The following is a 26,040-nucleotide window of genomic DNA, read 5'->3' on the forward strand; positions in this document are numbered from 1 at the left end:
AAAGTGAGCACCTAATTGATTCCAAATGGTTGCTTTCAAAAACCTCTTCATTTTTCTCATGTTTTTACAGCTTTACTGGCCTACAATGGAAGCCGTGGCTTAATGTGGACTTTAATCACTTTGAAAACAGTTTAGTCAGTGAAAGAGAAAAAAGTTACCAAAATACCGATGAAGAGTTGTCAAGCGGTGTTATTGTTTTCATTGCATTTGGGGGATTTGCACTGTTCTTGGGTCATATGATATAACAGAAAACATCCCTCTCCTTGTCACAGGATGTTTGATGGCCACAGAATGTAATTCACCACGACAATTTTTTCATGTTTCCTGGTGCTATTGATGAATTGGAAAATTGCTGTAATGAGTTTTCAGAAATATTTGGCAAAACCTCCTCTTCAGCACCAAGGTAAAAAGGAGCCAATTAGAAAACGCAACGGAGATTTTTTTTGCAAGAAATACTCCCTGTTCTTTCTTCCAGCTTTTTTCTGTCTCTTTGCCTTGTCTTTCCTTCCCATAGGACTTTTTTTACCTTTGGGTGTTGACATATCAGGGTATGATCTTATCCACTACACACAGTCTTCTACCCACCATTCTGCATACCCTACCTCTTCTCAACACCTTAAAGCCTCTGTGCCTCAAAGCAAATTTTCCAGCTCATGGTTTTAGTTATGCCAATGTAAGTTATTCCAACTTGACTATATCTCTTAGTTTACACAGATCGATCATGTGTGCTATTACCAATCGATATAGATACCAATTTATCCCTCAGTAGGTTCTGTTCTGAATAACGTAAACTTTGAATAGGATTAAGAAGTCTAATCATTTCATCAACAAAATGTCTGCTTCAAAGAAACTTATTTAACCTACAGAAGAGAAAACTTTGGTCCAATTTTGTGAAGTAGAACTTAACTGTAAAATGTTCCTGCTTTAAGAGTAATGATTTTCAGCGTAATTGTTTGGAATTTGATGAACATTGTATTTTCAAATGAATGTAACCTCACCTACTGCTGAGGCCTGCTGAAGAATCATTCCTATATCTTGTTGGCAAGGATGCCTGTCCATAGCAACAAAGGGAGGGAGTAAACTTACATTGGGTGGCGGAAATTACATTATAGATGTATTCTACAGGAAAATTATTTATGGTTTTATTGCATGAAAAATGAAGGAAATGTAACTATGAAATTGTTGAATTGCTGTAAAAGTCCATCTCATGCACCAACCTCCTTTAAAAAAAAACTTGCTCTCACTCATTCAGGCCTAACCTGGGTCACTGGCACTGTAACTGCCTTGCGCTACCACTATGCTATCATGTCGACCCTAAATTTCACCAGTATTTTCTCTCATGGTAATTGGAGTTGGGGTCTTGCCTGTAATTCCCACATCCTGGGATTTAGTCACCTTTCTATGCAAGGCCTTAGAAGCTGAGAGCCATTTAGACCATCAAAGCCAGTGTGAATTCCATTAGATGGGCTTAGACTGGGCGCTGTACGTGGGCCACAGTAAATAATTGAGATCGGGGAAGAGCAAGCTGTGTTCATTGGTGATGTCATTCATGAGTGAATGAGTTCGAGACACTGAGTATGTGCAGATGGTTGACAGCTGAGTTACTGACACCCTTGGAACTATACCGTAACCGGAGCCAATCTAAGCAGAGCTGACAAACACAGGGGAGGAAAGGGCTTCGAGAACCCAGGTCCAAACCTAACACTGTTTCGATCTGTATGAAGTTTGCTTGTTCAATTCACGCTGGTGTGGGTTTTCTACAGCTGCTCTGGTGAAAGCATGCTGAGAATCAATGGCACCGTGGCACCATGACAACTTTAAAAGCACACGTTCACCAGGACCTCAGTTCGACCTTGACCTCTGGTCCTGTCAGTGCAATGCTTCCACCGTTTCTCTGTGACGACATAGGTTTCTTCAGTTGTTTTATTTTAGCCCCAATATCCCAAATACATGCAGGTAGGTTAATTAGCAACTGCAAATTGTACTGAGCTCATGGGCATGTTGTACAGGTAAATAAGAAAATAGGGAAATAGGACTAATGGGATTGATCTCCAAGGATCTGACATAAACCTAATGCTGCTGGTCCTTTGTGGGAAATACCTCAGCAAATGATGCCAACAGTGAGATACCTCAGCGAATGATGCCAACAGTGAGAGGCTTCTGCTCAAACAGTAGGGTTTGAATTCACAAAATTCTTCTGTCCGGACAAACTTAGTGCTTATTACTGGCAAAACCAGAACCGGGAAATCAGGAAAACCAATGTGATTTTATAAATTTTCACTCAAATAATGCAATAAAGAAGTCAATTGAAATCAGATGCAAAATTAAACTGACGTAATCTCAGCCATTAAAATAAAACTGGTGTTTATAACAGAAGTGAAAACTGAATTACTCCCCTCTACATGTACTTTCCTTTCCATTCTCATATTTTGATATGAGAATATTGTCATATTCTGAACTTTAATCCTTGGCTGAAAACAGCAGGAGAAATTGAAGTGGAATTTTAGGCAATTTATTTTTATCAGAACATGCAGACATTTCAGAAAAAATGGGTCAGCCTACCTTGACTTTCCTTCCAGCTGATGTCTTTTAAAGAGAAACCTAATTTAAATCATGGTTTTCATATTCGTGTCATGACTTTCCAAGATACTAGTGCAATCACTAGTGTGAAATGCGACAGCCAATACCTCCTACAAACAAAGCTGACCAGATCATCGCCACTAAATGGGAATGTGCTCTTTCTCAGGATTCTTTCTGCTGTGTATTTAATATTCTAGTAATATTTGAGTAACTGTTTGCATGCATACATATAATTGGATTAAGCATTCTTGTTCAATTAGTTATTACAGGTTATATGTAAAAATGCATTAACTGCATGCATCATCACGATACCACATGATACATATGCACCTCCCTGAAAGTAAAGACAAAGTTACACCCGTATTCCCAGACACTCATGTCTTCTTTGAATTAGTTTAATGTTTTGAAGTTACAAAACATAACACTTTCAATTCATTCAAGTGAACTACATAATATTGCATTCCTGGTGAAAAAGCTAAATAAAAAATCAAGAGAATGATTTTCACCCTGAATCACATGCAAAATAATTACTTGAATGGAATTGGTTTATTGTTGTCACATGTACTGAGATAAGTGCAAATTTGTCTTGCATGCTGCTCGTACGGGTCAGGTCATTACACAATGCATTGAGGTGTACAAGGTAATGCAAGAACAATGCAGCGTAAAGAGTAACAGTGCAGTGCAGGCAAACAATATGGTGCAAACCCTTAATGAGGTAGATTATGAGGTCAAGAGTCCATCTTATCATACTCACATCATCATTATATACTGTGTCATTAGATGGAGGCAATTATGTCCCATGATCATGATTGTTCCTGGCAATTTTTTCTACAGATGTGGTTGGCCATGCTTTCTTCTGGGCGGTGTTTCTTTTCAAGACGGGTGACCCCAGCCATTATCAATACTCCTCAGAGATTATCTGCACGGCGTCAGTGGTTGCATAAACGGGACTTGTGATATGCACCAGCTGCTCATATCAACCCACCACAAATTCCCATAGCTTCACGTGACCCTGATTGGGTGGGGAGGGGGCTAAGCAGGGGCAACACCTTTGCCCAAGGGTGACCAGCAGGCTAACAGAGGGAAGGAGTGCCTTACTCCTCCTTTGGTAGAGATGTAGCTCCACTCTGCCACCCTGTTATCGCTGTAGGAAAGAATTTAATAGCTTTATAATGGTGGGGTAGAAGTGTCCTTGAGCCTGGTGGTGCGCAGTTTCAGGCTGTTGAATCTTCTGTCTGATGGAAGAGGAGGAAAGAAAGAGTCCAGAGTGGGCAGGGTTTTTAGTTACTCAGTAAGCTGCCTGCTTTACTGAGACAAAGAGAAGAGTAGATAGCATCTGTAGAGGGGAGGATGGTTTCTATGATTATAAGACTATAAGATATAGGAGCAGGATTAGGCCTTTTGGCCTATCGAACCTGTTCCGTCATTTCATCATGGCTGATCTAATTTTCCTCTCTGCCCCAATTTCCTGCTTTCTCCCCGTATCCCTTCATGCCCCGACCACTCAAGAATCTAGCAACCTCTGCCTTAAATCTACTTAAAGACTTGGCCTCCACAGCTGCCCATGGCAAAGAATTCCACAGATTCACTGCTCTCTGGCTGAAGGTGTGCTGAGCTGCGTCCACAACTCTCTGTAGTTTCTTGCAGTCCCGTGCAGAGCAGTTGGCACGACGATAGAATGCTTTCAACTAAAAAGTGCGTCGACAAAAAATTGGTCAGGGTTGACAGGGATGTGACAACTTTCTCCAGAGGAAGGAGAGGTTGCACAGCTCAGGTGCTGAATCACTGGCATTGAAAACCTTCTCAAGCCAGCACTGGTGATATACGGTGACGTTTTGCGAGCAGCTCACTAAACTACTAGATATCCTATAAATATACTTCTGGAGTACGATCACTGCAATCCACAGCCTATAATTTCACTTGAATAAGTGTACATTTGAAACGTCTAAATGAACTAGCAATTTTATAATCTCTTGAAAGACTCAGCGAGCTTGACTCTTGAGAATGCAGATACGGCCATCACGGTGACGTGAAAGCATCAAGGTCCAAGGGCAGAAAATGGCCTGATGGTCAGCCCCACTACTCCGCGCCGAGTAAAGCGCCAATCCAGATTAAAGCGGAAAGCAAACCGGTGTTCAGCTCACTTCTCCGTGTCAGCAAAGATTCCCCCGCCTGAGCCCGTCCTGTCTACCTGCCATCAGGCTCCTGGAATGACTTCACTTACCTGAGTACTGAACCGACTCCACAGCTGGCTCCTCAATGCCGGGGACCTCAAAGCCTCTGTTCGATGTATTATTTGATTACTTTAAAAATTATTTTCACATTTGTTCTTTGTTTGCACATCGGATGTTTGTCAGTCTTTGTTGTGTGTAGAATTTTGTGGATTCTACTGTGTTTCTTTGTTTAGTGGTTTCCTGCAAGAAGATGGATCACGAGGTTATATATAGTATATATACTTTGATAAAAAGTTTAATTTGAACGTTAAACTTTTAAAATTGTCATAGAGTCATTGGGTCATACGTAATGGAAACAGGGCCTACAGCCCTCCACATCCATAGCGACCGTTCAACACCCGTTAACACCAATCACATTTTTATTTTTCCATCACTCCTATCAATTGCCCCAGATTCAGCCATTTGACCGACACACTAAGGCAAGTTAGAGTGTACAATTAATAAACCAACCTGCACATTTTTGGCACGAGAGAGGAAATCAGGGAACCCAGAAGAAATGGGGTGAGTGTGGAAACTCCACCCAGACTGCACCAGATGTCAAGATGGAACCCAGGTCACTGGAACTGATAGGTCACTATCAATTGCTGAATATGGCATGATGAAAATCTGTAACACTTACGGAACACTCTCTATGGTAGCTATATAGGCGAGAGGAAACAACACAGATAAAGGAAACATGATGATGATCTCCATTATATCTGGCGAGCCCCCTCTTGATCTGTTCCAAGTCACTATGAGCACTGGGCTGAATCAGAAGAGGTTGCTGCATGCCAGTCACAAGTGCTTTTATGGTTCAATGGGTCTACTTAATATCAGAGTATGTATACAGTGTACAACCTGAAATTCTTCCTCTTCACAGGCATCCCTGAAACCAAAAACCCCAAAGAACGAATGGCAGAAAAATGATGGTACCCCCAAAGCATCAACTCCCCCCCTCCCACAACACTTAAAGGAAATCCCAGAGTGATCTACGTACCTCTGCCCTTTCATAAGAGAAGCAGGGAATTACTGTCATTCAGATTCTTTAACTGTCCACTCATTCCCAAAAGCTGCTCCTGATTTTATCTTGAGCTAATATGAAGGACAAAGTACCGATTTTCCCAGTCCTGATCAAATTTTGTAGATTTCTATGAAAACCTTACTCATTCTTCTAAATCCCTCCTAGTTTTGAAAATAAATGAAAGGAATTGGGTAACCAATGCCAGGCAACTCCCAGTCACATCAGGCACTGCTCTTCAACAAGTCACCAAGCCACTTTCACAAATGTTATTCATTAATCCAAAGGTGATTACCATCTGTGCAAAGCGGTGTTTATGCATGATATTATAAATCTCTAAGTATATCTGTTTTAGCAATGTTGAGAGGATTAACATTAGACACTGGGGATAACTCAGACGCTCTTCTTCAATATAATTCCCTTTAAATCCACTTGAGTGAGCATACAGAGGATCAGTTTAAAATCACATCCAACAACAAAACAGAACTTCAGTTTTGTATAAAACATTTTGTGTGCATGCTTCTAGTGTGGGCTTTCAACTCGCAGCCTTTGGATTCAGAAGTACTGCAAATTAAGTTGAAGCAAGGCTCACTCTAGTCCCCAGCTTCCAAGTGGCACTCTGAGATGGGGAAGACAGGATCAAAGTCTAAAGCCACCTTGAGCAATTCAAACTCTGTGAAGATCCCTTCTGATCTCTCAAAAATACAACACCATTGGCATAATTTACATAAGGAAGCAAGAAACAGGAGTCAGACATGTGGACTTTTGAGTCATCATCGACTGAGATAGTGGCTCATCTCAGCTCCATTTTGTTGCTTGTTTCCCTTAACCCATAAAATCTCCAAAGTCCAAAGATCTGTCATTCTCATCTTTGAATATAATTAAAGAGGCAGCCTCCAATTGTTCTGTGTAAAACTCAGCAAATGCCAAATCTTTCATGTGATTCCAGTGGATTTCCCACTTACTTTGTTTATTTTAGTTTTCTTCCTCAAGGCAATGATTGGGTTTGATAAGATTGTCATCTATCCCATGATCCTCATGCAAATGTTGATTTCCCTGCCATCTGCATCAGGACGTCTTCACCCCTGTGTCAGCAATTTTAGCCAACAAAAAGCCCAGACTTAGAATATTGATATGGTTTGGTCGTTTTTGGGATCGTGTTTCCTTTCAGGCTTTCAGGAGCAAGATGAATTTAGGACAATGAGCATGAATTTCATACCGAATGTCCCACTCCTCTTCCTATTCTTTATGTTTCTATGATTGCACCCAATCATGGCCTCGCCTGTGTGAACAGCAGTTGCTGGGATCTCGAGCAACAAACCATAAGCAGGAGGAACTCAAGGAGTCAAGCAGCATTTGTGGGAGGGAAGGAACAGTTGAAGTTTTGGGTCAAAAACCTACATTTGGACTTTACTGATGACGTATCCATTGAAAATTCCAGTCTTTGGATTGTTGTATTCCACAGCCGAACTCTTCCAAGATTTGCTAGATGCCTTTCTGATTCAGGTGGATACCTAACAAAGTAAGGATGCAGGGTTTAGATTTTGGGATTCTGTGGTACCAATACTACTAATGCTGGTTCTACAGGAACACTCATTTATATAACACCTCTGAAGTAGTTCATTCTAAAATGAACTACTCAATGGCAGTGACTAGTTGTTCTTGTTTAGATGTTATTCTTCTGCAGAGTGTGGGAGATTTTGGGTTGTAGGATGGGAAGGGATGGGATATCCCTGATGGGATAAATTGTAACAACATTAAGGTTTGACAGCAGAAGGGATGGGGGACACGGAAGAGTTGAAAAAATTTCTCTGGAGCGATGGAGACTGAGGACCAACCTGATAGAGGTTTATAAAATTATGAGGAGCAGATATAGGGAAAAAAGTCAGAATCTCTTTCCCCAGGGTAAAAATGTGAAATACTACAGGACGTAGCTTTAAGGTGAGAAGCAGAAAATTTAAAGGGGATGAGTGAGAAAGATCTTTTTTTACACAGTGAAAATTAGGTGCCTGGAATACACTGCAGGGCTGGTGGTGGAATGATAGCTGCATGTAAAAAGCATGAAGTCAGGCACATGAACATACAAGGAATGGACTGATGTGAATCATGTGTAGGCAGATGGGTTTAGTTTAGTTTGGCTCCATAGCTGGTGCTGACATCATGTGGTGAAGGGCCTTTTCCTGTGCTGTATTGTTCTATAATCCAAGCAAATTAGAAGGCTCCTGATGAAATAAGCTATCTCTTGTTAAAATAGGGGAGCTTAGTTGGAATGAAGTAGTTGATATCACAGGGAGGAGAACCAGGGAGGCAAAGTATTGCTTAGGATTTATAACCCTGGTCAATGCCAAGTTGTAGGATGATCCCAGAACCAACATGTCCACTGAAAGCTCCTTTCAGCCATTTGAATTCAGACCTGAATACTCACCTGTTCCTCTGGTACAGTTTCTTTCATTTGTCATGAACTATATATTCAAGGTTTCGATGTTGGGTAGAAACTTGTCATAGAGTAATGGATAACAGATACAAAATGCTGGAGGAACTCAGCAGGTGAGGTAGGATCTGTGGAGGGAAGTAAGAGCTGACTTTTCAGACCGGGATTCCAGATGCTGCCCGACCTGTTCAGCTCCTCCAGCATTTCTTGTGTGTGTTGCTCAAGATTTCCGACATCTGCAGAACCTGTTGTGTCTCTGAGAGAGTCATGGAATACGGTTGTTAGCTCTCTTTTCATTTGATGAATAGTTATCTTGAATAAAGCATATTCAGTTGGCTTTGGAGAGGCTGGGATCTGGAGCAGGTAACTAACTGCTGGAGGAACCTGGTAGGTCAGAGGACATGCATGGGATAGTCATCATTTTGGGTTGAGACCATGTATCTGAACTGGTTGGCATTGGCTCCCTGTTTCCTCTTAATCTCTGTATCTATCTGGCTGAAATAAAAAAAAGATGCTATTCCACCCGTTTTGATGCAGAAACTGACCATATGGGGCACCTTCATGTGATCGTTGCAGTAACTCTACTAAGCAGACCAAATCATTCAGCAATGGGCCGGTGCCCTGCTCTGACCTATTCGATTTTCACTTCTTATGTTATTCCAAGCCTTTTGAAAGCTTTCATTAAAGTTAAGAGTGCAGATGCAGGCCCCTTTAACACAGGTGTAGATTTAAGAAAGGAAGCAGGTTACATGGATCGAAGTCGGCTCTGTCGACAGGAATGGTGATGTGCTTTGAAGTGGATGGTAAAAGTCTTTTATTGCAAATTATAGTGTTTAAATTTGTATCTCAAGTAGATTATGGATTACAGTTTTCTGGCAATCCTCCATTAGCGCAAGACTAACTAGAACAAAAACATGGATTACAATTAATAAAAGTCTTCTTATTTAGACATTCACAGTACTCCCCCACAACCATTACTCTCTGCAGATGGCTCTAACCCTTTTGACTGAGAATAAGTCATATCGTTCAGGCAACCTTTGAGCCTCCACTGCAGTCAGATTGAGTTGTGCATGTGTTTCTTGTTATATGCTCTGAGGTCATTCTAAATATATATATATTTTTTCCATCACTTGATGGAACAATATTGAAACCAAAAGAAAGGTCACCCACACCCCCTCACCTTCCCTCCTGGTCCGATCCATCGCTTACCAGCCTCTGTGTCACCTTACATTTGCACATCTATATACCAGTCATCTTCCCTCTGCACCAGGATGTCCCAACCTGGGCTCCATGCTTAATGGTATTGGCCCATGGCATGAAAATGATTGGGAGCCCCTGACCTACATCCTCTGACCTGTAGCAGGGTCTCAACATGAAACGTTGAACACCTCTTTACCTCCACACATGCTGCTGAACCCCTTGAGCTCTTACGGGAGCTTATTTTTTGCTCCATATTCCAACATCCATGGTCACTTGTGTCTCCATAATGTCTTTGTTAAAACTGTGAGAGACAACTAGGGTGGACAATGGACTGCTCGTTATATTCTCTTGTTTAATTGAGATAATTTAGTGGTTTACTTGCAGAAAATAGGGAGTGAGATTCAACATGGCTTATGTATAAAGTAAGGATCACCTGGCAGTGGACTATAGGCACTTAGTTCAATCTGGAATGGTTTACCATTAGTATGCATGTCAACTTTGTAAGATCCTCCCCCCATAAACTAAATATTTTTCAAACCTCCAATCACTGTGCTTTCCCCCTCATTGTTAATTTACTTGGATAGTTTCTCAATCACAAACAAGAGAAAATCTGCAGATGCTGGAAATCCGAGCAACACACACAAAACGCTGGAGGAACTCAGCAGGCCAGGCAGCATCTGTGGAAAAGAGTGCAGTCAACACTTCGGGACGAGACCCTTCGCAGGGCTGGAGGGTCTCGGCCCAAAACGTCAACTGTACTTTTATCCATAGATGCTGCCTGGCCTGCTGAGTTCCTCCAGCATTGTTTGCATTTTGCTTGGATAGTCCTTCTGCTGCATTATGAATGTTCTTGAGCTGCATTGTATTATAAACCTTGTTCAAACATGAATTATTCTTGCTACTGTAATGAAACCAGAGAAACAAAACTCATCACACAGAAGGCACACTGAGTTAAACAGCAAACTTAGAAACAGTATATGTAGATAAAATTGCTCCAGATTCGTACATGGTGGCACAGCAGTACAGTCAGTCACACACTTACCTCCCAAATCTGCAGCCTACCTTCGATCTTCACCTTCTTTGCCGCCAGTGTGGAGTTTTCTGTAAAGACAAAGGTCTCCTCTGTACGTTGTGGTTTCTTCTTACATGTCAAGGATGTGCAGCTTACTAGGCTCAGAAATGAATCAGCACCAACTTGATGGGCTGAAGGGCCTGTTCCTACTGCATTGACTTACATGGAACCTGGAGTACTTGAGGGTTAATCCTTCCTGAGGCCTTTGACGTGCATGGCTTGTGCTGAGGTTCTGGGAATAAATCCTTGGTATACCGAAGGCATCCAAACCCAATAAAAACTTGAGGTTCACACGACAGAAGCTAATGAAACTCAAGTGGTTTATATTCCAGTTTAAATTCTTGACTGAGACGATTGTCAGAATCTTACCTCCCTCCTGACCTTTCAAAGATTCTCAAGCAAGGTAAATGTAGTTTCACTAGGGAGCACTGGTTGTGCAGTGGGAGTTATCAAGCTGCTCTGTGTCTTTCCACAAAAAAATGTGAGAAACATCGAAAATTCCAAGCACGTCAGTCAGCATCCACGAAGTGAAAATCTGGTCATGACAATGAAGGGTCTCAGACCCGAAATTTTAGCTCTTTTCACAGGGTCTCGTCTAACCCGCAGAGTGTATACAGCATTTTTTTTTGTTTTTGGTTCAGGTTTACACCATCTGCTGACTTTTTTTCATTTGGATAAAAGTTTCAATAACAAATAAGTTGAAGGATAGAAGCAGGTGGGACCAGGTAGTTGTAAAGAGTGAATGGGACTAAATAGACAGCATAGGCACGATGGGCCAAACTGTTTCCTTCTACACTATGAGGGTAACTGTCTAATCCTCAACAGTTGAGAGGATGTGTACCAGAGAACAGGAATTCTGTTGGCCTGATTCCTATCTTTAATCCATTTTGTGGTTCCTTCTGAGGCCAGTGTAGTCTTTGAATAAAACCTAAGAGTTGTTCCAGGCCAGTTGAGACCCCTTGAGCCGTCAGGAGTTCCATTTTATAAGAAACACAAATACCCCCAACTACTCGAGATGGAACAAAACTCTTTTTATGTCAATTTTATTAAAAAACGTCAGTTGCATTCTTCTTTGGCATGTTTTTCCCTTGTGGTTCTGAAGGTTTGCAAGAGGTTATGATGTCTTCAAATATCTTCCAAGTTATTATATTTATTATTGGCTCCGAGTTTTATGATGTACAATATGTGGCCCGATGTTTAGGGTTTATGGATTTTCTCTCTTTCTAAGTCTTAGGTTTATAACCAGAATAATCATATAAAAGCCGCAAGCATAACTGTTCACTCAATAGTCCTGGCTCACTCTACTGGACCCAGAGTAGGATGTTTACATCTCTCTGCTTTCCTAGAGTAGCTGACTCTTCCTTCTGCACATTCAAGGGCTTCTTCACATGCTCTCTTCTTCCCCCCCTCTCTTTTTTCCATTCCTCATTCTCATTACCCTCTCACTCCTTTTCTTTTCTTCGCATGCCATCACCTGGTTCCCCTCCTCCTTCCCTTTCATCCATGGTCTATTGTCCTCTCCTATTAGATTCCTTCCTCTTCTTCAGCCCTTTACCTCCTCCATCTATCATCTCCCAGATTTCTACTTCATCTACCCCCCCCCCCTCACCCACCCACCACCCATCCCCCTGATCTGGCCTCACCTATCACCTTGTACTCCTTCCTTACTCTCACCGTGTTATTCCAGCTTTTGCCCCCCTTCCTTTCCAGGCCTGATACGTCAACTACTTATTCCCCTCCATAGATGCTGCCTGACTTGCTGAGATCCCCCAGCATCTTGTGTGCGTTGCTTTTGTGTCGTCAAGTTGGCCAATCTTATGATATGTACTTGAATATCCGAGGAACTTAGTCCCAGTGAAACAGGCAACTATCTTCAAAGGAACAGACTGTGGTAAATAGAGCACACGTGTAACCCACAGACCTATGCTGATGGAAAGCTGGGTATTGGTTTTAAGAAGCTGATGTGGTCAGTTTTCTCTTTTCTAGAGGACTTTCTTTGTCCCAGACACCATAAGGAATTTTCACCACACCCTTTATAACTTCTCTCCTCAATTGTGAACCACCAGCTCCTACCTCCCTTCTCTCCACGCCACTCAATCAACTGGAAGCAATTTCATCCCCGCCAGCTTTCAGTGGGAGCTGGCATTGATGCACGATCACCGGGCACAAGTGTTACGTCACACTAGCCGAGTCATAATTCATCGAGAAATAGTGAAGTCCTTGAAGGGCAGTAGTGGAGAGATTCTCCAAGTCCATTCATTTTATCGATGAGCCACAGCTAACACTTTCCCTTCCTTCACCTGATATCCAAATACTCTCCAGCAGAAGTTACGGAATAAGAGTGATACCTTTTGCATTTCGAAGGGAATTGAAGTCTCCCGTTGGAATCCAGCAGACCTGATACAGATCTGGGAGCTTCAGAACGTCACAATACAACAATCTGATGAGCCACCGATGGAAGAATGTACCGAAAATACGAAATGATGCTGACTGATAATAATGCTTGTCAATGGTCAGAGTCATCAAGGATTTGGTTGGCCTTATGCACCTCAAGGGGATCTGGGTACTCTGCTGGTAAAGATGTGCCCAATGATATGCCTACATAGCAATGCACAGGATTTAGAGCCAACAGCAGACTGAGGAACAATCCCACTCCCTTTCCTCTCCTTACAGATTTTATGAGATTTGTATTTCAGTATGCAATGATGAGACAAACTCAAATATTAGTCATATAACAACCAAAATATTATGTTAGTTTTTCACTCTCCCTCACCTCTTTTTCTATTCCCCACTCTGTCCGCGTGCCTCTTCTCACCTCACCCCAGTGCCCCTCCGCCTTCCCTTTCTCCCATGGTCCACTCTCCTATCAGATTCCTTCATCTCCAGCCCTTTACCTTTCCCACCCATCCGGCTTCACCTATCAGCCTCTAACTATCCTTCTTCCCCACCCCCTCATCTTTTAATTCTGGTGTCCTCCCACTTCCTTTCCAGTGCTGAAGAAGGATCTCATCCCAAAACTTTGACTGTTTGTTCATGTCCATGGACGCTGCCTGATCTGCTGAGTTCCTCCAGCATTCCGAGTGTGTTGCTATAAATATTATGAGGTCCACAAGCAATTTTGCAGTAGGTATTTTCCACCCAATGAAGCCCTAAAGCAGCTAAAATGATGATATACTCTGTTTCTTGTTGATACTTGATGGAGGGAAATATTGGGCAGCTCTCTTCAAAGTTGCCATAGAAACTACTTGCCCTTAGTGCCCTCTCAACTTAGCACTGAAGTTGTAGCCATGTGTTCAAGTAATACTAGCCATTCAACCATTAATCCCAGTTCAGCAGTGGTCTTTCTATTCCTTCTGCTCTCCTTCTGTCCTGTGTGTTTTTAGAGCTGAGGGGAATCTGTGAACTTGCGTTCCAAGTGAAGAGTATGGCTGGTGACAAGCAGGACACAGTCCAACCCCATAACTGTGATGGAGAATTAACTCTTCTAACATTGCGCTAATACAACACTACTATAAAGTTCTGCTAAAATGGCGGTCACAGGACCTCGGTGATGCTGGACCTGCAGACTTTCTGGATTATTGGATGCTTATTAAATTGCTTCTCTTTAGATATTGACATGGTAAATTTTCCACTTTCAAGGGAGCACAGGAAAACAGAAGCATGCAGGTCACGGCTTGTGAAAGGGATTCTGGGAATCAATACCCAGACAGCCAGATGCCAACGCACTAGGATTTTCAAATGGTGGATCAATGGAATTTTTTGTGCTCAACCCTTTGACAGCATGCTTCCAATTCTCTTTAATATCCTTTGCCCTCCTTTATTCTCCTACCCTTGTTACCCATGACAGAGGTGGAATCTCCTCCGATTAGCTTGGGTGTAAGTCCTCTTTCCAATCAAAGGCTCAAAGGGTGATAGCAATGCACTACGTCCAGACAAACTTTGATTCGTGGAAATGACAAGAAGGCAGGAAACTGGGGGCTAAATATCTGGCGATCAGGTGATAAGGAAGAAATTAGGCGTAGCACAGTCTTGGAGTGAAATGACAACACTTTATTCCTTTCCACAGATGCTGCCTGACCTTTTGAGTTCCTCCAGCATTTGCTCTGGATTTCCAACATCTGCAGAGTCTCTTGTGTTTATGGCCTACCAACTGGTGTATTTAAACCTCCTGAAGATACTTACTTAAAGATATAACCTGCTTACTCTCTTTCTAATTGAAGAAGGAACACTATTTCCACCTGTAGCCATCTCCCCAGACTCGTATGCAAACTTGCCTCAATTTACAGTCATGTGACTCAGCAGTGAGAAGGCCACCCTTCATAAGCAATATGCGTCTAGGGTCAGTATGATTTGGGGTTCAACCAAACAGGAACCCTGATTTGAATGAAAGCTGTGTAAATACACAATTATCAGTCGGCAAGAAATTGCAGATTGTACACCACATAAAATTGTAAAGAAGTGTATTTACTAATTTCAGCTTTATCAAACAGCTATTAAGAGAAAGAAAAGAAAGACGGGCCCATTATGGTTAAACCAGTCTAAATGTGCACATGACTGCTGGTGCCCGCCTCTTCCAAAAGATGGGTATGACCATTACTCACGGTGCTGAATTCTCATCACCGATCCCCGGTACATTTTCTCATCTTGGACTCCTACGTCTCGTGAAGCACACCTTGCAATCGCGTCTTCTCGTCAGATCGAATCCTACGGGCGTCTCTCCCGATCTTCTCTACTCCACATCTCCCGCCAAAAGACCATGAGCTAGAATACTGTCCTTCAGAAAACCCTTCCTCACAGTTCTCTAGAAATTTCTCTCACATCCCACAGCACTGGTTGGTTGATGACATATGACCCACACTCTTTCCAGCATGGGACACTGCTTTTACAGAAAACTGCTAATATAGACTATCGCACAGCATTGCAGTAAAAATCTTAACCAGGGCATTACACACCTCTTTTGATTTTTATATAATTATTGATTACATTATTTATATAATTAGACTAATTATAGCGGACACGGGTGGCCATGCAGTACTGAATTGTGCGATTGGGAGTAATGTATTGGTTGAGATTTTACTGAGATTTGCAGGTATCTCCTTATCGAACAGTTGCTATTCACTCTTTGAAGCACCAGCGAGTTCCGGGCACTCTAACAAATATGAATGTCTCGAACTTGCATGCATATTCCAGCAGCAAGTCCCATCTGGTGGACAATACTATGGCTATAACATTGGTCAAGTGTCTCTCTGCATAATAATTTAAAGGAGGAATTAACCCACTGCCAATGCTAAAGGGATGCAACACTAATACGTTAAATGTTAATATCCCGATTGGGTTAAATAATTTAATGTCAGGGAGTTTAACAATTAGTAAGCGATTTGCATTTTTTTTCTGAAAGCAACTGGTTTGGTTCAGAAAATATGTTGTATTATAGACTGGCTGACAGGTCGGCTGAAAAGTTGGAATGGAAGTAGAGGAGGAGAGATAAACCAGACTGCTGAAGAGAGACCCTTCGAAAAGGCTCCATGCAGTGGTTAACCCTTTGACTGTCATCAGCTTTGGGATGATTTCTCTCTTCTGGACTGACTCTGGATGAGAATAAATGGAGTAACAATGGTGACAACAAGCTTTGCCTCCCTCCCCAACTTCATTTCCATTGAAATAAAAACCAGACAAGTTATTAACTGCCTGAAGAATCACTGTCCCAGATTTTGCATCATGACACAAAATAAAAATGATCCTAACATTCTTTAAAGTTTTGATTTCCTTTTTTGGACTTCAAAATCAAACATTACTATTCTAGTAATAATGTTTTTTGAATGATCGGGATCATTTTTATTTCATTGCCAACTTTTTACTATGGAATTAAATTGCAACTAACAATTTAATTAAAAATCACTTTAAATCACTGTTTTAACTATTGACACTTCATAATCTCCTTTCTTCCATCCAATATATTCGATACAATAAATTTTACTTCAGAATTTTCCTTGTCAACCTAAAGCTAAAGCAGGTTTATTTTAAATAAGATCTAATATCTTAAAATGAGACTATTGGCCAGAAAAGAATGCCAGAGGCTGTTTTTTCAGTAACTGAATGCTAATAGAATAATAACTGATATAGACACAAAATAGGACCAATTGTGTCATGACGGACACATATTTTAATCACCAATATGATCCTTACTTTTTTGCCTGAATAAACCTGTTCTCAGCGCAGTAAAGGTGAAGAAGGAAATCCAATTTTGTTAGTTTAAAAGATTTGCTCCACATTATCAGATAACAGTTTTACTCATCAAAGGTGAACTGATAAAGTGGAAATATTTTTCTTCAGGTACAGCCCACAAGCTCAGCATCAAACACTCCCAGGTCAGATAGAGCAAGGGTTAAATTCAGGATGAAACACGCTCAGAGTGCAAAACTCGTAGAGAAAAGCATAACTATATGTCAGTTTTACAGCTCCTACGCCAGTCATCCGCATTCTCTGTGTGATATTTTCCATCAAGCCTCACGTCCTGCCACAATGCCGTCTGGCTGGCAATAAACTCTGAAGAGGATAGAATAGCGTTAAGCATTGTGTCGTGCAGGCTCCCCTTCACCAAGTATAAGATCTTCATTTGTTTGACTGAACGCTTTTGAATTCTGGCTACGGTTTCCCAAATATTGTGAAGAGCTATGAAACAACAAATTCCCACCTGGCGTGCTTTTTACATGCCCTAGCTCAGGAAAGCATCACAACCTCACAACTCGTCTCTGCCGCAGTCCATAAACCATTCTGAAGCAACTTCCGGGGATTTACCACAACCTGGAGGTCACAGCAGCAGCAAGCATCCTAGTCATACACCACAACCTGGCCTTGACCACAAGGTCAACACAAGTCTTCCAAAAGTTATAGCTGGATAGGTGAATACCTCTTTATATTGACTCAGCTGGGCTACAGCGATGAGTTTGCCTTTCATACAGAGTATTTTCCATTCTTTTAGTTGGAGAGAAAGGATATAAGAAAGCCATGATCAAAATATAGAGAGCTGAATAACCCGATGAGAGGGGAGGGGATGCCAACCTTGAGTTTCAAACTACAGGCTGGTGGATGGGAATGGGGGAAGTTTGGAGAATTGCAGAGGACTGAATATTGTTTCTACTGCTTACAATTGCTATCATGCAAATCTCTTTCTAGTAACCATACTTCAGATAAGACTTGAACATGACTCAACTGCTCTCTGAGGCAAAATGAAAGATCCCACAGGGATATTTATAGGAAAAATAGGGAGACGTTTGTAATGTCCTGGCTAACAATCAACTTATCTAAAGCAAATTATCTGGCTTATTTTCATGTTGCAGCTTGAAAGAGTTTGCTGATTGCAAAGTGATCTCTCATTTCTTAGATCACAATAATGGTTACATTGACTGTACAGCCCTTAAAGATACCTAATAAGGATGCTGTGTAAATCTATGTTTTAATCACCATCTCCTTTCATAAGAATATGGCTGTCAAGGATAATGGGTGCATTCCTGGTGCAACATGAGACCTTTCACAGTGGATCTTTCATCGTCTTCCTCTGTGGTTCAACACTTAAACTTCCACAGCGTTTCACTTTACACCGAGCGCCCGAAAGTGCAGATGCTGGAAATCAAACCGAAAGGCAGAAAATGCTGAAAGCACTAATCAGAGATGACATCAGTGGAAAGAGGAGCAGAGTTAGTGTTTCCACTTGAGGGCCCTCCTTCAGAACACTCCTAGCATTGGCTCTTGGGAAACGAGTTCACACAAATCGCACGAGTTGCTGATTGCTATTGAAATTTGCGTCGGCAGCATCGCAAGGTGTTCTCGGTCAGGTAAGCCCTGTGAAAAGCTGGTGGGGATGTGGGCATAGTTAGGGTGAGAAGTAAATGGACAATTGAGAGCCAGCACCGACTCAATGGACCAGAAGGGTGTGATTCTATACTGGATCTCTCCAATATTTCATGAATCTGGAATGGAGTGGAAAATCAAATCAACTGGCAATAACTGTATATAGTTTTAACATATCATTTGTGGAGGTAAGCAAAGATGCTCGCATTCTGATTTCCTATGACTGCCTCAGTAAGCCATAAAGGTTTTGGGTCATTTTGAGCTCCTGCTCCTGATCTATTCTTCCCATCCCTTTTGTGCCAATCCACTGGAGCAAATATGGATGAAGGGTTCTTTACCAGCCTATTGTTGGGCACCACTGTGGTGTAGTAGCAACACTATTGGATCTCGGTGCATTCCAGAGTTCGGAGTTCAATTCCGGTGCCGTTCCGTAAGGTGTCTCTGCTCATCCATCCTGTGGAATGCCTGGGATTTCCCCAGGTGTTACAATTCCCTCCCACAGTCCAAAGATACACCAGGTAGGTTAACAGGTCATTGTAAATTGGCCTGTGATTAAGTTAGGGTAAAATCTGGGTTGTAGGCTTGCTGGGATGGCATGGTACAAAGCCCCGGACGGGTGTACTCCATACTGTATCACTGCTTAAGTAAAATAGACAGCAAGTTTTTACTTTTGTATAATTCAGTATCTGTTGGCCCTGCACTATATTTTCAGCCACCAGATGGCGATGTCAGACCTGTCAAACCAGCATAACTTAGTGCAAAAATTCTAGTTGCAAAGTAAACATTCCCGGTGTATCTGGGAGACAGAGCAGCAAAAGAAATCATTTTTTTAAAATTATTACTTTTTCATGAATAATAACTGTTAAGAAAAGTAGTGAACAAGTTTCAGCACCCTGACCAACACTTGTTCATTGTACTTTAAGGTAGCATCCAGACAAGATGGCACTGGGCTGTGGTGTCCTTCCAGGGTGAGGCTCAGGCTTCATTCATTTTCAGGTTTGCAGGGACAGGAATGGGGACAACTCGAAGAATTAGGGGTAAGCTTAGGGTTTAGGGACAGGGATGAAGGGGAGTTAGAGGTCATGTCAGAGTTTAGGTTGGAGCACTCTGAGCTTAAAGCTCAGTGATCCCCATGCAAGAATAGAGTACAAAGACTAGTGAAACCCATGGTTAATTGCTGAGGTTAATGAGCCCCATGGATAAGGGAGTAAATGGGCTTGTTTTTCTGTTGTTGTCATGTTATTGTTGCTGCTTGCTGCTGAACTTTGTGGGCATGCTACGTTGGCACTTGTGCAGTACACCCTAGGTTGTGTTAGCTGTTAATGCAATTGACACATTTCGCTGTATGTTTCGATGTTCACGTGAGGAATATATAAATGAATCTGAATCTGAATCTTGTATTCACTGAACTGCAGGAAAGCGGACGTAGACTAAATGGAGTAATTCTCAGTTTTCCATTCCCCCCAGTTGCACGTTTAACAAAACCTCTGCATCACACTTCCACTCTAACTTCTCTATCTTTGGGCACATTAAAGTACCGGCACCTCATCTTCTGACTAGACAGATTACAGCCTTTCTGGTTCAGCACAACATTCAATGACTTCATTAGTGGTGTTTACAATCATCTTTGCACTTCCAGAACCGTCACTTGCCCCATCTCCCTCCTTTAACTTTATCCCTTACTAATGTAGTCTTCCTTAGTTTCCACAGACCTATCTAACAACACTAAAATCAACTAACTGGTCAGCAGTTTGTGTGCATTGGATCATCTACGTGATTTTAAAGCTGAAAAGATATATTGCAAGATATAAAGGCATCTTATAGCAACTACCAGTTTCCCCCAACTTTTTCTCTATCTTACAATGCATTTTGCCCCAAACCATGCTTAGTTCCAGTAAAAGATTAATGAAATGTTAACTTTGTTTCCCTCTCTGCAGATGATGCCTGATCTACAATTCCTGCTTTTACTTCAGGAATAGCAAGGCTAAGTGCGAGTGTATACGGTGTAGAGAGCTACTTGATAGTTGGCAGAGAAACGGTGGGTCAAAGGACATCTTTCACCGAGTGTAACTCCGTTACACACTTGAATCTTGTTTAAATGATATGTGCATTTCTTCCTTGTATCTTTTTTTTCTTTCTCTCACGGCAGCCAATTGCCATAAGATTTATGAATTTTCAGCATAGGCAAGGTCCCTTTGAAGGAGCATTTTGAAAAGTTCAAATGCAGGAGACTTCCAGCCCAGTCTTGGTTGAATTTGAACCTACACCCCAAGGCAAGAGCCTCATGATATTCCCCAGCACTTTTTAAAAATTGTACCCATCCTACTCACTCAGGCAATGTTTACAGCACGTCAGTTAGAACTCATTTACTTAAAATATGTCACGGTCTCCTATCAAATAGCATTCAACATTGAGGTGTTATTTGATGCCGTTGCACCCCCAATGAGATATCTCACCTGCTGAGAGCAGATGGCAGAAATTCCTGTGCGTGGTTTTCCAACCATTATCTTAAATAGTCAAAAAATTGCATGAGGAATTTTCGAACATTGCTGTCAGTGATTTGGGCAAACAAACGAGAGTTGAAATTCAGAAAATTGCCCTGAGTGCATGCAGAGAATTAGCACTGGAACTGACAGAAGGATGAGAGAAACTCCCCATTCTACACATTTTTTATTAATGTGCTTTCTCTTCCGTGTCCTATCAATTCATTATATTTTATGCCACTGTCAAATTATCCCATTATCTTTGCTGTCATACAAAAGAAACTCAACATTTAAAGTTTCTCTCGCTTGAAGAACCTCATTCCAGATCAAATCCTAAATATTTCATGTATCTTCTTCGTTGTGTCCATCGTTGTGGTACTGTGGAGTCCAGTTTTGTCCAGAGTTTTCCGGCCATGATCTAATCATGGAGGGTTACCATGGACTTTTATGTACTACTTGCTATAAAACTCAGCAACAATTGTTCATCCGAGATATTGCTAATGATATTTGTACCTAAAATTTGAATAGTTCTATAGAGCTATAGAGTCTAGAACACTACAGCACAGAAACAGGCCCTTGCCAGACTATTATCTGCCTAGCCCCATGGACCTGCACCCAGAACTTAGCCGTCCATAACCCTCCCATCTCCGTACCTATCCAAATTTCTCTTAAATGTTGAAATCAATCCCATATCCACTACTTCCGCTGGCTGCTCATTCCACACTCTCACCACCCTTTGAGTGTAGGAATTCCCCCTCATGATCTCCTTAAATGTTTCACCTCTCACACTTAGCCCATGACCTCTTATTCTAGTGACCCCGCCTCTGTGGAAAAAGCCTGCTTGCACTTACCCTATAGATACCCTTCATAATTTTGAATACTTCTATCAAATCTCCGGTCATTCTTTTACGCTCTGAGGAATAAAGTTCTAGCCTGTTCAACCTTTCCCTATAACTCAGGACCTCAAGCCCTGACACCATCCTGTAAATTTTCTCTACAGTCGTTCAAACTTATTGACATCTTTCCTACAGCTAGGTGACCAAAACTGCACACAATACTCCATATTAGGGCTCACCAATGTCTTAAACAACTTCAACATAACATCCCAACTCCTGTACTCAATACATTGATTTATGAAGACCATTGATCCGAAAGCTTTCTTTATGAGTTATCGACCCGTGACACCACTTTCAAGGAATGATGGATTTGAATTCTCAGAATCTTCTGTTTTACTCCACTCAATGCCTACAGCTCACTGTGTAAGTCCCACCCTGGTTTGTCCTCCCTAAGTGCAACACATCACACTTGTCTGCATTGAATTCCATCTGCCATTTTCAGCCCGTTTTTCCAGCTGGTCTAGATCTCACTGCAAGTGCTGATCGTCTCCCTCACTGTCCACTATACCCTCAATCTTGATTTCATTTGCAAGTTTGCTGATCCACTTCAGACTGTAAGACATAAGTGCAGAGTTAGACCATTCTGCCCATCGAGTCTGCTCCACCATTCCATCATGGATGACGTATTATCCCTCTCAACCCTATTCTCCTGCCTTCTCCCCATAACCCTTGATACCCCAATTAAGCAAGAACCTATCAACTTCGGCTTTAAATATACTCAATGACTTGGCCTCTGCGCCTATCCGTGGCAATGAATTCCACAGATTGACCACACTCTGGCTAAAGAAATTCCTCCTCATCTCTATTCTAAATATACACCCCTCTATTCTGAGGCTGTGCCCTCTGGTCGTGGACTCACTCACTATGGAAACATATCCACTGTAACCACATCCACTCTATCTAGGCCTTTCAATAACCAATACATTTCAATGAGATTTCCCCTTATTCTTCTAAACTCCAGCAAGTACAAGCCCAGAGACATCATATTCTCCTCGTATGCTATCCCTTTTGTTCCCAGAATCATTCTTGTAAACCTCCTCTGGACCTTCTGAAATGCCAGCACGTCTTTTCTTAGATGAGGGGCCCAAAGTTGCTCACAGTACTCCAAGTGCAGTCTGACCAAAGCCTTATAAAGACTCAGCATCACACTCTTGTCTTTATATTCTAGTCCTCTCAAAATAAATGTTAACGTTGCATTTGCCTTCCTCACCACCAACTCAACCTGCAAGTTAACCTTAAGGGAATCCTGCACAAATCCCTTCGCACCTCTGATTTTTGAATGGTTTCCTCATTTGGAAAATAGTCTATACTTTTATTCTTTCTACTAAAGTGCATGACCATACACTTCCCTGCACTACACTCCTTCTGCCACTTCTTTGCCCGGTCTTCTAATTTACCTAAGTTCTTAAGCAGACTCCTTTCTTCCTCAATCTACCTGCTCCTCCACTTACCTTTGTATTGTCTGCAAATTTGCCTACAAAGCCATCAATTCCATCATTCAAATCATTGACATGTAATGTGAATGGAAGTGGTCCCAATACTGACCCATTGTGGAACACAACCCATCACTGGCAGCCTACCAGACTAGGGCCCCTTTATTCCCATTCTTTTCCCTCCTCCCAGTCAGCTAATCTTCTATCCACGCTCGTCTCTTTCCTGCAATACCATGGGCTTACGTCTTGTTAAGCAGCCTCATGTGTGGCACCTTGTCAAAGGCCTTCTGAAAATGCAAAGGAACAACATCCACTGACTCTCCTTTATCTATCTTGGTTGTTATTTTCTTAAAGAATTCCAACAGGTTTGTTAGGCAACTTTTCCCTTTAAAGAAACCATGCTGACTTTGGCCTGTTTTATCATGTGCCTCCAAGTATCCCGAAACGTCATCCTTGCAATCAACTTCTTGCCAACCACTGAATTCAGGCTAACTGGCCTATAATTTCCCTTCTATCTCCCTCCCTTCTTAAAGAATGGAGTGACATTTGCAATTTTCCAGTTCTCCAGGAGCATTCCAGAATATAGAGATTCTTGTAAGCTCATTACTAATACCTCCACAATCTCTTCAGCTAACTCTTTTCAGAACCCTGGGGTCTAGTCCATCTGGGCCAGGTAACCTATCCACCCCTTCAGACCTTTCATCTACCCAAGCATCTTCCCCTTAGTAATAGTAACTACTCTCACTTCTCCCCTCCTGACACTCACAAATTTCTGGCATATTGCAAGTCTCTTCCACATTGAAGACTGACATAATATATTTATTAAGTTTGTCTGCAATTTCTTCATCCACTGTCGACTCTCTTTCACTCTTTAGATATCTGAAAAGACTTTGGTATTCTCTTATTTCCTAATTTACCTTCAAATTTCAACTTTTCTTTCCTCATGGCTTTTTTTAGCTGCTTTCTGTTGATTTTTAAAAGCTTCACAATCTTCTAACTTTCCACTAATTTTTGCTATATTATATGCTTTCTTTTGCTTTTATGCTATCTTTGTGTTCCCTTGTCAGCCATGGCTGTCTCATCCTCCATTAAGAATACTTCTTCATCTGTGGGATGTATCTATCTTGTGCCTTTCAAACTGCCTCCAGAAACTCGAGCCATTGCTGTTCTGCTATCATCTCTGCTTGTGCCCCCTTCCAGTCAACTTTGGCCAGATCCTCTCTCATCCCTCTTTACTCCAGTGTAATACTGATACATCTGACTTTTCTCCATCTCAAACTACAGGATGAATTCAATCATATTATCATCACTGCCTCCTAAGGCAGTTTATCACATTATCATCTAGATCGTTGATATCGATGCCAAACAGCAGTGGACCCAACACCAATACCTGCAGCACACCACTAGTTACAGGCTTCCATTCAGAGAAGCAATCATCTACTATGCCAAAGCCAATGTCTAATCCAGTTTACTACCTCATCTTGAATGCCAAGCAGCTAAACCTGCTTGACAAACTGTCCTTTCGGGACCTTGTCAAAGGTCTTGCTAAAGTCTATGTGGACAACATTCAATGCTTTGTCCTCATCAACTTTCCTAGTAACTTCCTTGAAAAACTCTATAAGGTTGGTTGGACACAACCTACCATGTTCCAAGCTATGTTGACTATCCCTAATCCATCCCTGTCTATCCAAATACTGTAATTGGTCTCTTAAATATCTTCCAGTAGCTTACTCAGTACTGATGTCAGGTTCGCCAGCCTATAATTTCTCGGTTTATTTCCTAGGGAATTTCTTAAACAATGGAACAACGTTAGCTATCCCCCATTCCTCCAGCAGCTCACCCATGGATAAGAACATTTTGGTACATCATTCGCTTCTTTCTGCCTATACCTGCTATATGTTGTGTATTTAATATTTCAGTAATAATATATTGTTTGATTAAGCATTTCTATTTGTACAAAATTCATTACAGTTTAGATGTAAAAGTATGTGAATGGCATATGTAATTATGCAGCCACATCATACTTGCACGCCTCACTAAAGTGAAACCAAGTTATCCTTGAAGCTCGTATTTTTCTTTCAATTAGTTACAAAACATAACAGTGGCAATGAGGAAGTTTTAAAATAAACCTGAGATGACTTACTGCTTGTTGAAGTACAGCAGGCTTTTTTCCTTCGCAACAGGAGAGAGACAGGTGAGCTAAAAAAAAAGCACAGCATTAGTTGCTTCACAAGGGGACGGAGACGGTCAAGTTAAAAAAGGCAGAAACGGGTTCATAAACGGTGAGTACCGGGTGTTAATAATTATCAATTAAAAAATCAGAAATATCTGGCTACATCGGATTGCATTAATAATAGTACATCTAAAGGCAGAACTTTGATTTATTTGAGGGAGAGGGTTTTGATTCACCACTCCCGCATCCCTCCATTGTACCTCCCCTCATAAGGTCTTTTTCATATACATACCACTTATTAAGTAGCAACTTGTAGTCAAGCCTATGAATTACTAAAGATGAAACCTTGCAATATCCACCTACATATACCCATATTTTAATGTTAAGTGAGCAGTTATCCAGAGAGCCAGAGATCAATGGTAGAAATTTTAAATGTTTTATACAGCATTGAACAGTGTGGTTACATTTCTTAGTTTTACTTACTCAAAACAAAACCTAGCAATGAGAAAAAGATGCCCCTTTTAGAGGCGTCACTCCTTGAAGGTGCCCTGGATGCTGGGGAGACTAGTGTCATTGGTGGAGCTGACTGAGTTTGCAACTTTCAGCAGCTTATTTTGATCCTGTACAGTGCCTCCCCCCATCCCCCTCGCCATATCAGACGGTGGTGCAGCCAGTTAGAATGCTCTCCAC

This window comes from Hemitrygon akajei, chromosome 29 (assembly GCF_048418815.1).
Source record: "Hemitrygon akajei chromosome 29, sHemAka1.3, whole genome shotgun sequence".
NCBI classification, from domain to species: domain Eukaryota; kingdom Metazoa; phylum Chordata; class Chondrichthyes; order Myliobatiformes; family Dasyatidae; genus Hemitrygon; species Hemitrygon akajei.